The sequence below is a fragment of the Lactuca serriola genome, chromosome 3, assembly GCF_051521515.1.
Source record: "Lactuca serriola cultivar US96UC23 chromosome 3, Lser_US96UC23_V15, whole genome shotgun sequence".
Taxonomy (NCBI): Eukaryota; Viridiplantae; Streptophyta; class Magnoliopsida; order Asterales; family Asteraceae; genus Lactuca; species Lactuca serriola.
Window position 1 is genome coordinate 109,164,190 of NC_136410.1, and position 13,636 is coordinate 109,177,825.

The following is a 13,636-nucleotide window of genomic DNA, read 5'->3' on the forward strand; positions in this document are numbered from 1 at the left end:
ATACTTGCTATCTATGTTGGATGAACGATTTTATACAAGTTTTATATGTTTTAAACTGTATATGTATTTATATCCACATAATATGTTGGGTAAAAATGGATAGATGAAATATGAGTTGGATGATGAGTTGAGAGGTGATATAGACCATGAGGTAAGGGTGAGAGGTGGAAGATGTGAGAATCCTTGTTCCCAAATGTTGGCCCCGTCATCTAGCAGAGTATAGATGACAACCACGGACTATTGTAGACAGTCCAGTGGAACACTAGCAAGCTCGCAACCTGTAGGTGTTGTGAACGATGTGTTCACCGGTGTACTCTAAAAACCCATTGACATGTATCGTGAGTGGATTCTCGAAAATGATACTGTCAATAAAACCCTGGAAGATGCGCTGAAAGGACTCTACCGGCAGAAGTGCCTAATAGAGGACCTCATAACCCTGGAAGATGCGCCTAAAGGACTATAACGGCAGATGCGCCACATAAAGAATGTCACAATTATTGGCAGTTGCGCCTAAGTGATAATATTAGCAGTTGTGCTTGACAGATGTGTCATTAGCAATAATGGATTTCGTGCCTATTCCTTAAGATAATCCTTAGGAATGAATGAACGAGGAATAGTTGATTCTTAGGGTATATCCTTAATAGTAAATAAGATAATGGGGATGGGTAATTAGGTTGATTGAATTTTTGATGATTAAACATAATGATTATATTATTGAGGGTTGAAAACCCTATGTACTCACCAGGTTTCCCAACTTGACCCACTCAGTTTATTTATATCACAGGTGTTGATATGAAGTCACATTACACTGAGAGATTAAGGAGATATAAATCACTAGTGATAATGAATGTAAGTTCTGTTTATGATTATGTTTCTGTATTGACGATGACATCCCAAATGTTTTAAAATGAATAAAAATAATTTTCTTCGGAAATGCTTTGATAACATATTTATCATGTTTTACTGGGAACAAATTCCGCAACATTTTTATTAAAAGAGGTACTCTGAATTTTATAAAGCATAAATAAAAATCGGTCTTTTCTGGCCGTGAAAATGGGGATGTTACAGTTGGTATCAGAACATTAGTTTAAACGAACTAGGAATATAGATTTATTTCTAGACTTAAACTTAGAATGCTAAGCAATGATTGTGAGGAGTGTGTCTTAGGTAATACACCTGAATAGACACAAGCACTAGCTTATTTAGGGAAAATGTCTAACATGCTTTTATGTGCTAAATGATTTATGATGCTTTATAATGATAAATATATGATCGGATCTATGGTCTGTTGCCAATCAGATCTGGAAACTTTATGTGTTCAGATTTCTAAACGTTTAATTACGGTAGTAGAACCGGCATGTAACTTTTCGGAGTAATTGGGAGATTTACACGTCGATCGTAAATAAAATCTTTCCTATCTTAATTCTCATCACTACACACCGAACGTCCGAATTGGTGTATAGATCGACATGGTGAGCACTCGAAGCGGAATTGGAAGTGGGAACCCGCATCCCAAACCACAAGTGATTGAGCATGCACCAGAAGTAGCAGCCGCACCTGGGCCAATCACGATGACAGGGGTACAGGCAATGGTGCGGAACATGCTGGATCAACAGATGGAAGAAACAAGGCGTTTACTTCAACAAAGTAAGGACGAGCTTACTGTGCCAGTACGCCAGGTACCTACTCTTGAGGCAACCATCTGGGTTGCTAAGTCTGTCGATGAAATGATCGACGATAGGATCACCAACAAGGTTGAAGTTGGCAAGAAGAGGAACTTTGAGGGGTTTTCAATGTCTAACAAGAACAACATGTTCTCAAAATATGGAGGAGGAGGTGAAACAGAATGGTGTAACAAGTATGGAAGGAAACACAACGGGATATGCCCTAAGGAAGTGACCTGCTTCAAATGTGGGAAGACTGGTCACTATGCCCACAAATGCTCAACCAAGGAGGTAGTTTGCCTTAAGCGTAGTGGAGAGGGACACTTCAATCAAGATTGGCCGATGAGAGCTATAATGCCAAATGTACCGCTGAAGCACAATGAGAGATGGGACGAAGAAGTGACTTGCTAAAAATGTGGAAAGACAAGGCATTACGCCGGTAAGTGCACATCCAACAAGAGGGTGTGCTATGGATGTAACAAAGAAGGGCATTTACTTAGGGACTGCCCGAAGAAAAATGAAGCAGAAAGAGCGAATGCACCTCCATGACCAAAAAAGCATCCTTGACAAAGCAGCTGACAATGTAATGAATCAGAAGTGAGAATTGATATCCGAAGATCGAGTCATGAAGTAGCCATAGTATCGTAGAGATAGCCTGTTAGAGGCATAGTCTAGGGTGAACTTGAACACCTATGTAATCGTTTCAAGAAATAATATAAAACCTTTGTTTTGTTATCTGATGTGTTGAATGATTGTGTGATTTTCTTGCATGGTGACTTGGATAAACTGTGAGACAATACTTGGGACGAGTATGAGTAGGTGTGAAAGGTAGTAGAGGCCTATACTACCGGAAGCACAAGACTCACGCTTGGATCAGGGAAAGTCACAAGGTTACCAAGAAGCTAGTAATTGATACCGTTTTATTCAAATATGTCGTTACCATCGTTTTGTTAATGACTAAGAGGATGATTGTTATTCCGACCCTAGTGGTCATATCGAATTGAGTCCGACTATGATAAGTATGTTACGTGGTTCAGAGAACCAAGTTTGATGTAGCATTTGACTTAAGTCGGAAGATTGAAATAAAAGATAATCAAAGAGATCATTAGAGGTATCGCGATAGTTGCTTGTAGCCAGAAATGCTACCTTATAAGATGTGATTAGAACATGAAGAAATGTATAGTCTGTTCTAGAAGACTCTAAGAGACTTATATCTAAGCGTGGGAACATACGATGCTAAGTCATTAGAATATGACACATTAGTCCATTGTAGTAATAAAATAACTTATCTTAAGTTTGTTAGGAAGAAGAATCAGTCTCCAGTAAGGATCGAGATTGTGACTTGAAGGTATAATTTGGAGTCTAACGTGAGATAGGGAGAAAGTGCAAGATCGAGCACCGCCTGCAATCAGGAAGTCTTAGAGTTAGATACTCGTTCGAAGAAACATAAAAGTTATGGTTATTACTTTGGATGAAGAGATAACGTATGGCGTCATCATGTGAGCCCTGTTTCGTTGATGATTATGGGACGTAATCATCCTAAGGGGGAGATGATTGTAACACCCGTAGATCCGGGCTAGTCAATTTAGAGATAATAGGGGGTCGAAAACGACTTTTCAACAAAATATTATTTAGAATAAATAATCTTAAAGAAGTTGTAGAATACGTCTCAAGGGTTCTATACATATAAAGAACGCCAAAATCCGAGTTATAACGAAGAAGTTATGGTTCGTCGAAGTTTTACGGCAAAACCGGCACGACACCGGGAGACGTAAATAGTGAATTTACGATGGAGGAATTTTTAGACTTAGAAATATAAAAAAAAAGTTTTATTATATGTTAAACCAAGAACATACAAAAAAAGAACGCCCAAATCTGACTTCGTATGAGGACGTTATGAATTTCCTAACATTTGGCTTAGCAGTGCACAACCCAAAACTCGAATTTTACATTGAGCGGTCTTTGGCCTATGCGACCTAAATGAGAATTGAAGATCTCATTAATAGGAACTCAACAGTAAAAAGACAAACAAAAACAGAGTCCGTATGTAGAAGTTATGAATTTTACGCAAACATTTAACAGTATAATCTTCTCGTAGTGTTAAATTTAAGATCGGTCGAGAATTAGCCGACGGAGTCAAAATGAAAGTTGTAGATCTCACTTTTACCTATGTGTGGATATAAAGAACATCAAAAAAGAAGCTCGTATGTGAAAGTTAAGAATTTTAGAAGTCGGAAGTGTGTTGTGCGAAAATAGGTGACGTGACACAATCTTGGCCATTGCTTTCTCCCCAAGTCTTGCCACCAGATGGTGACATGTGGCACCAAGTTCTGCCATATTTCACCCTATAAATAGAACCTCTCTTACCCTCATTTTTTTCACACCTTTCTCATTCTTTCTTCTCTTTACTCTCTCTCTAGCCCTGCAATCCCCGAAAAGCCTAAGGAACCTCCCTAGCACGAGGTGGAAGCCCCGGAGTGCTCGACGGCTCCGAGAAAAAGAGCTTTTTGGCTCGGGAACGCTGCTCGAAGCAAAGCTCGGTTTTCTGTAAACCCCGGTGTAAGTGAGCTACGTCTACGCTATTTTTAATATAGCTTTTATTTAATTATAGTAACGTTATTAGGAACTTATAATAAGTACTTGGGCTATTATTATGGGTTATATAAGTATTATTTAACGCTTATATAATAGTAATAATAGCTAGACTATTAATTAGTCACGGCGAATAATAGACTAAACTCTAGTGGTAACAATACTAGGTTTCGTCGAAGGAAATTATCTCTAAGAAACGAAGCGCTGTGTAACGACCCATATTCCAAGTCCAAAAATTTCATTGTTAGTTAATTGATTTATAAAAAAAAACGTTTATTAGAAAACACCAGCTAATAGTAACTTTTCATAAATCCACAACTCATGTCTGAAAACCACTCGCAAATAAAACAACGTCAAAGTACAATCCCAAGAAACTCTAATGCGGAAAACCAACATGTGTGTGTATGATGTACTGCTACCGTGCCAGTTCCTTCCCTTTCGATGAAGAGGTACCTGAAAGCAAAACTATAAACTGTAAGCACGAAGCTTAGTGAGTTCCCCCATCGTACCATATATCATACAATCATGTAACATACATACTGTTGGGCAATTCTGGGGTGCCCGACCTACCCGGTACGACCATTCTGGGTGCCGACCTACCCGTGTCAAGCCATTCTGGGGTGCTGACCTACCCGTCGGTCCTAACAACCGACCCTCGGGGACTATCCCCTCCTACCACCGCTATCTCACATAACATATCATGCCAGCATATAAACATATGATCACATACTGTCAGACATATCTGGGGTGCCTGACCTACCCTGCGGTCCTAACAACCGAACTCTTCTACTATCACATATAACATATCATGCCAGAATATAACATATTAGGTAGTAGCAAACCTAGATGATATCACTAAGACGATCATCTGACATACAACTCCTACTTGTGGGCCGACATTGTGGCCATAGACCCACCGTTACTGGAAAGTAACTCACCTCTATCAAGTAGCTGCTACCAAACTGAGTGGGAAGTCTCTTCCTGCTGCCGCCCCGAAAATCCTTCGGCTACAATCCCCACAAAACACTCATTCAGAACCGATATCTACTCTTAGGGTAAAATGACTATTTTACCCCCAAACATGTCCGAGTCAAAGTCAACTTCAAGTTGACCCGACTCGCCGAGTTGGTCCTCCAACTCGCCGTGTCCCTCATCCTTTACTCGTCCTTAACCACATCCCGACTCGTCGAGTTTGGCTTCGCCTCGACGAGTTCCTCTCTTATATGAACATTGCATGAAACTCATCCGACTCACCGTGTTGTATGAACCACTCGTCGAGTTCACCTTCATCCGAAGAACAAGTCTGTCCTTGACTCGCCGAGTTGTATGAACAACTCGTCGAGTTCATCTTCAATCTTAAAGAGATTGTCTTGGACTCGCCGAGTCTGTTCTAGCACTCGTCGAGTCCCATGAACCCCAGTTCTAAAACCAAGTCCAATGCGTTCAGTCACTCTTTCTGACCTACTACAGTCCATCTAACACCCAGCTAAGTTCTTTTAGACTTTTATCAGATATGGGACTTTATACGTAAAGTTCCAAACTTGATGCACATGCATGGGGTTTTTAGCTCAAAAATCCACATAAGGTGTCCTACAATGTGCATGGGGCTTTCATGGCCCTAAAGTTGGCACCTTTATCCCATGAGACCCCTCTTAAGGTCCAGATCTAAAGTCAAAACCCACTCAACACTTCCAATTCCGAAACATGACTTAGCAATCCAAAGAGATCCCAAGTTAAAGATGAATAAACACATAGATGAGTCAATACAGGAGCATTATACCTTGAAGCTGCTGAAAATGAAGTAAATCCCTGGATCTACTGGCCCCAACTCAAGTTCCAAGCTCCTTCCTTCTTTCCAAGCTTTACAACCACAAAAGAAAACCAAAAATGGCCTCAACAAAGCACAATCGGCTAGGGTTTCAATGAGAAGTGTTTTGGGAGCATAGGGGACAATATGGTCGTCATATCATTGCTTAAATAGGGTGCAAACCCTCGGATTAGGGTTTTGTCCGAACAGTACCTACTCGTCGAGTCCGGGACCCGACTCGCCGAGTTCATCACTTATGTCCCGCGTTCCGTCCCACTTCTACTCGGAAAGTTGGTCCTTCAACTCGCCGAGTCCAAGGCCAAATGCGAAAAAAAATATAAATAGTTGACGAAGGAATACGTACCAAAAACCAGGTGCTACTAATCTCCCCCACTTATTTTAGACTTCGTCCTCGAAGTCTGCTGCTCGTTCCTAAAACAGCTCGGGGTAATGCTCCATCATCTCGTCCACCGGCTCCCAAGTCCATTCCAAGCCCTTCCGGTGCTGCCATTGCACCTTCACGAGCTACACCCTCTTGTTCCTCAAATCCTTTGACTTTCGGTCGAGGATTGCCACAGGCCGCTCGATGTAATTCAGGCTGCCATCAACCTGAATGTCCTCCAAGGGCACCACAGCCGAGTCGTCCACCAGGCACTTTCGCAGCTGAGAAACATGAAAAGTGTTGTGTATCTGAATGAGTTCGGCTGGCAGATCCAGCCTATACGCCACCTTGCCCACACAGACTATAACCCTGAATGGTCCAATGTACCTGGGGCCCAACTTGCCCCGCTTCCTGAATCGGATAACACCTTTCCGTGGCGACACCTTTAGGAGAACCATATCCCCAACCTGGAACTCCAGGTCTAATCGGCATAACTTTTCTGCCGACTCTGAGCAATCTGAAGCCTGCTCCGGACCTACTGAATCTTCTATGTCGTCTTAAGCACTACCTCAGTGCTCCCCAATACCCTCTGGCCAACTTCGCCTCAACATATCGGGGTCCTGCACTTCCTTCCATATAGCATCTCGAAGGGAGGATGATCAATGCTCGCATGATAACTATTGTTGTAGGAGAACTCTGTCAATGGAAGGTAGGTATCCCAACTACTTCCGAAGTCTAATATGCATGCTCGCAGCATATCCTTCAGGGTCTGGATGGTCCGCTTGCTCTGACCATTCGTCTGCGGGTGAAAGGTCATGCTAAAATGCAGACGAGTACCCAGCTCGTCATGAAACTTCTTCCAAGACCTGGAAGTGAACCGCACATCCTTGTCTGAAATCATAGAAACTGGCACACCGTGCCGCGCCACCACCTCCCGGATATAGATGTCGGCTAACTTCTCGACCGAGATGCTCTCCTGAATCGGGATAAAATGGGTGCTCTTGGTCAATGGTCAACGATGACCCAGATTAAATCCACTCCTCGTGCGGTCCTGGGAAGCTTTGTGATAAAATCCATCGTGATGTCTTCCCATTTCCAAAGCGGAATATCCAACGGCTGCATCTTGTTGTGAGGTCTCTGATGCTCAGCCTTGACCTTCCTGCAGGTCAAGCACCGCTCCACAAACCATGCCACATCCCGCTTCATGCAGCGCCACCAATAGTCTAGACAAAGATCCCTATACATCTTCTTCGCCCCGGGATGAATGGAGAACCGAGATTTATGCGCCACCTCCATCAGAACTTGGCGCACATCCCCGTGGTATGGCACCCACACCCTACGGTGTAGTGTCAGTAATCCTCGGTTGTCATAGTCGAAGGAGGAAACCTGTCCCACGATCCGCTCGCTCTTCCGATGTTCCTCCTTCATGGCCTCCTGCTGGGCCTCCTGAATCCGCTCCAACAACGGAGCCACCACTTTCGTCCTCACGCAGATATCCCTGATCGGTGCTGCCTTGCGGCTAAGCGCGTCGGCCACCACATTGGCCTTCCCCGGGTGATAAAAGATCTCGCAATCGTAATCCTTTACCACGTCCATCCACCGACGCTGCCTCATGTTTAGATTCGGCTGATCCATGAGGTACCTCAAACTCTTATGGTCCGTGTAGATGGTACAGCGAACCCCATAGAGGTAATGTCGCCAGATCTTGAGGGCGAATACAACAACCCCCAACTCCAAATCATGCATCGGGTAGTTCGCCTCGTGAGGCTTCAGCTGCCTCGACGCATAGGCGATGACATGCCCTGTCTACATCAATATTGCGCCTAAACCTGAGATGGACGCATCGCAGTACACAACAAAATCCTCAATGCCCTCTGGCAGGGCTAAGATTGGCGCCTTGCACAATCTCTGTCTCAGTGTCTCGAACGCGGCCTGCTGCTCGGGCCCCCAACGAAAGACCATGGCCTTCCTTTTTAGCCTGGTCAGGGGTACTGCTATCTTGGAGAAATCCTGGATGAATCTCCGATAGTAGCCAGCCAAACCTAGGAAACTCCGAATCTCAGATGGAGACTTCGGAACCTCCCATCTCATCATGGCCTCCACTTTTGCCGGGTCCACTGAAATCCCGTTCTGGTTGACGAGGTGCCTAAGGAACTGCACCTCGCGCAACCAGAAGTCACACTTGGAGAACTTAGCATACAAATTCTCCCTCCTCAAAGTCTCTAGGACCTCTCGCAGATGATCCTCGTGCTCTTCCTGCGTCTTGGAGTAAACCAAGATGTCATCAATAAACACTATCACAGACCGGTCTAACATCGGTCTACACACGCGGTTCATGAGGTCCATGGACGCAGCAGGAGCATTGGTGAGCCCAAAGGGCATCACCACAAACTTGTAGTGGCCATAGCGCGTCCGGAACACAGTCTTCTGTACATCCTCCTCTCTAACCCTCATCTGGTGGTACCCTGAACGCAGATCAATCTTGGAGAACCAATGTCACACCCCAAAACCAAGAACAGCGGAAACGTTCTGGGGCGGAAGACGTCATGTAAAGTATCACAACACAATATAACGGTAAATAAGCAAACAACATCATCCATTGCATTAAATATATAATTTTAATACAAGCGTGTTCTGTACAGTTATAGACACCAAAAAGTAAATCAAAATAAATAGATGAGTCTCGAATGCGCTCCATCTTCTCAAAAGCTGGCCTCGGTACCTGTCTACTGACGACCTGAGAATATGAGTTATTTTGAAAGAGTTTATCAGCATTAAGCTGGTGAGTTCATAAGTATTTTAGTGTCGGTGTTTGTGTCAAAACATTTGAACGTGGTTATAAACACGAGTTTGTAAACATTGGTGATATAAGTATGTGAATGTTTGTACGTGTTTGTAAAAGTTTGAATCTCTTAGAAAAACCTATATTTTCTATTAAAAGTAGCCTTCTACCAAGGTGTAACTGTTTTGTATGTTCGTTTACTATAAAAGTGTGTAATTTTCCCAAGTGTAACTATCATTGTCAAAATATAGTTTGTACATTAATCTTTAAGTGAAAAGATCACTAAATATATAAAGGGGTAAATTAATGTAGTACTGTAGTGTTGTATTATAGGAACTACTGCTGTACTAACTACCTTAAACCGAATTTATATTAAGGTATCATGTGATTAATTGTACCATACTATCGACTAGGTAAGAACGACAAATGTAGGTCGTAAAAAGGTATGACGTTTGGCACCCGCAGACCTGCAGGTCCGGCTGTAGCTAGCAGCAAGGTGTAGGATAGTCAATCCAGTATAGATCTATACGCAAACTCACGCTCTCCCTCCAAGAGACTCTGGCTACAACTCGGGCCATGACATTGAAGGCATGCTCTGATACAGTGGATCACAATTTGTTAACGTATTCATGTATATGTAATGTATTGTTACTCGTTCTAGTATCGTTGTATATGTTCTCTTTCTAGTATAGTTGTAGATGTTCTTTTTCTAGTATAGTTGTATATGTTCTTCTTCTAGTATAGTTGTATATGTTCTTTTTCTAGTATAGTTGTATATGTTCTTCTTCTAGTATAGTTGTATATGTTCTTCTTCTAGTATAGTTGTATATGTTCTCATAGTAATAAGTACTGACTCATGAATGAACTGACTCATTGAACATCTCATTGATCTATAAATTGTATAAGTATTATCCCGTGCTACCCATATGGTAACACACTAATGAAGTAACTGTACGTATGAATCGGGAAGAACTTTTATGACTATATATGTACACATGATATATAATTAATATTGAAATGACCTTCGGACGGCTACCCGATATCCCACCAGACCACATCTCAAGCGCGAAAAGAAAATAGGGCGGACGGCCTTCCTCAGCCTTTTAAACATTGCTTATATAACTATACATATACGGGCATGCAATTTATAATAAGTATAAAAGAGTTTAAGTAAAAGTAATTGATAAGTAAAAGAGTTTGTATAGCAGTTTGAAGTAAAACAGTTTGAACAGTAGTAAAATCATTGGTTTTGTAGTTATTAATCACATGTGATTGATGTAATAACTATAAGTATTCAACTTGTATTCCCCCCCCCCCCCCACCATAAAAGCATTTAAAACATTTAAAAGTATTTCAAAGGTTAGTTAAAGGGGTATGAACTCACTTGTGGTGAGTGGATTGGATTGAAGTGTCGGGTATGGTGCTAGGTGACAAATGAAGACTTGTACACACGCATGAGCCTAGTTATCATATAATGAACATATATATAACTAATTAGCCAATTTATAACTAATAAATTAAGTTGGGACACTCTACAACATGAAAACACTTTGTTTCAAGTGTTAAAGATCACAAGGATTGCATCCAAGTATTGGTAGGGCAAAGCTAGGGTGCTTGGAGTTCAAGGGTAAACTCCTTTGGAGTATACGGTTTTGATGACCTTAACCCATGGAGTTTACGGTAGTAAACTCAAGGGTTTACGGTCATAAACTCTACTCCTAGTAACCATGGGTTGTTTTGAGGTTCTACATGTCTTTTGAAGCACTTATACTTGGTGGTTTGGCCTTTGGAAGGGACTAGGGCAACAAAAACACTCCTTGGAGGAGTTTACGGCCTCATGGCCATTTCCCCTTGGGTTTACTACCGTAAAACCTTATGGAAAAGGGTATTGCCATGTTTTCAAGTCCTTAACACAACTAGGAAATTGTCTAGGTTAGTCTTTAGGCCTAAGGAAGGAGTTTGACCCATTTAAACATACTTTAGGGTGTTTACGGTTTTGGGAGCTCCCCAAACCGTAAACACCTAAAAAGGGTGATCTTTGGTGTTTTTCAAGGCTTAAACACATCCATGAAAGGTTTAAACATGTCAAGGTAAGTCTTAAACATCAAACTAGGGCTAAACAAGGGACTTAGGCACACTTTGGTGCCATTTATGGTGTTTACGGCCCAAGAACATTCTTGGACCGTGAACACTTCTAACCTTGTGTTCTTGGCATAATTTCTTGATGTTTAAATGTAATACTAGCTTAATAACACTCAAGGATGGAAGTACTTACTATTAGGAGGCTTGATTTGAGCTAAAAGGCCAAGAACACTTAGTGTGTGTTCTTGGTGTTCTTGGTGTTTTGAAAATCTAGACAAAATGCATAAATGAGTGGATGATTAGATGCACAAACACTAGATTAAGTGTTTTACTAACTTGAAATGGTTAGAACACTTACAAGTTTGAAGATCTAGAACAAAAACTAGGATGATACTTGAAAGGATATTTTTGGAGTTTACTCTTTGGGATTTTGGGGAGTAAACACATAATGGCTAGTCTTGGGGAGTAAACTCATACATAGGCATGAGTTCACGGTTTTTGGGGGATTTTTCAACCCAAACGTAATAGTTTGGCCGGGAAATTCTAAGACACGAGGTGTTTGCGGTTTTTAAAAATCAAAACCCGAGACGGCACTTTCTTTCACCCGTTCGCTTAAAAATAATAATAAAATAATCTAACGAACTTTAAATTTCTTAAAAATAAGAAATAATTACATTAACTTATGATAAGAAGGGGTTGACTTTTAGGGTTTGACCGAATGGAAATTTCGGGTTGTCACAACCAAGATGTTCCCTGCAGCTGGTCAAAGAGGTCATCAATCCCCGGGAGTGGGTAACGGTTCTTCACCGTTACCTTTTTCAGCTCCCGATAATCTATACACATCCGATGCGACCCGTCTTTCTTCCTCACAAACAGAATCGGGGCTCCCCAGGGAGAATTACTTGGTCTAACGAATCCTTTGTCTAACAGCTCCTGCAGTTGTGTAGACAACTCCTGCATCTCGGGAGGAGCCAACCGATATGGTGCCTTGGCTATCGGAGCTGCCCCAGGGACTAGGTCGATCCTGAACTCCAACTGCCTCTCCAGAAGTATCCTAGGCAACTCCTCGGGGAATACATTCGTAAATTCTCGTACCACGGGCACATCGCCCACTGTCGCCTTACCCGCCTCCCGGGTGTCCATGACATAAGCGACATATCCTGCGCAACCCTGCTGAAGGTAACGCCTAGCTCTCACTGCTGAACATACCGTTGGTCCTTGCTGTGGCCTATCGCCCTGAACTACCAACTCTGCCCCACTTGGGGTCCTGATCCGAACTAGCTGCTGTTCGCAATCTATCACTACCCCATTGGGGCTCAACCAATCCATGCCTATAATCACCTTGTTCCCTCTCAACGGAATAGGAACCAAGTCCACCAGGTAATGTTCCTCGAACAATCTCAGCACACAGTCTTGGAATACCGCTGATGCTCGCACCGATCGGTCATCCGCAATCTCTACCTCTAAAGGGCAATCCAACATGCCCGAAGACTCAGGAAACTTCTTGATAAGCGCAAGAGAGACAAATGATCGGGTAGCCCCTGAATCAAATAATACCTGAACTGGGATACCGTTCATGTGGAATGATCCTAAACAGAGCACACACATAACATATTAAAATCACAGCAGCATATCACAAAATCAAAAAGATAGGAAATCATACCTGTCACCACATCGGGTGCAGCGCGTGTCTCCTCGATAGTCAACTGGAATGCCCGGATCCTCACCACTGGAGCATCCGCCTTGCCTTGCCAACAATTAGTGATCCGCAGGGTTGCTGGAGCTGGCACCTTCACTGGCGCTGATGCCGCTGCCAACTGGGGGCAGTTGGCCTTCTTGTGGCCCCTCTGGTTGCAGTGGAAACATAGAAAATCAGACGCCTGAATAACCGGTGCAGGGGCAGTACAATCCCTGTTGAAGTGCCCCGTCTTGCCGCACTTGTAGCAGCCCGACGATCCCAATCTACACGCCCCCTCATGTGGCCTGCCGCATTTCCTGCAGCGGCCCGGTCCTGACTGGCCTTTCGGCCTACCATCTAACCCTTTGGGCTTCTTCCCTGAAGCCCCAGTCGTCTGACCCTCCTCTATCTTTCTCTTCCGGACATGCTCCAGATCGATCTCCCTCTCCCTTGCCCTGGCAATCATGGAATCCAGGGTAGGGAAAGCTGAAAAACTAACATGCTCCTGAATGTCGGCTCGCAGCATGTCATGATAGGGGGTCCTCCTCATATCCTCATCCCCCGCATACTGGGGCACCAGCAATGCCCTCTCCCTGAATTTGGTGGTGATCTCTGCCATAGTCTCCGTAGTCTGTCTCATGTCCAAAAA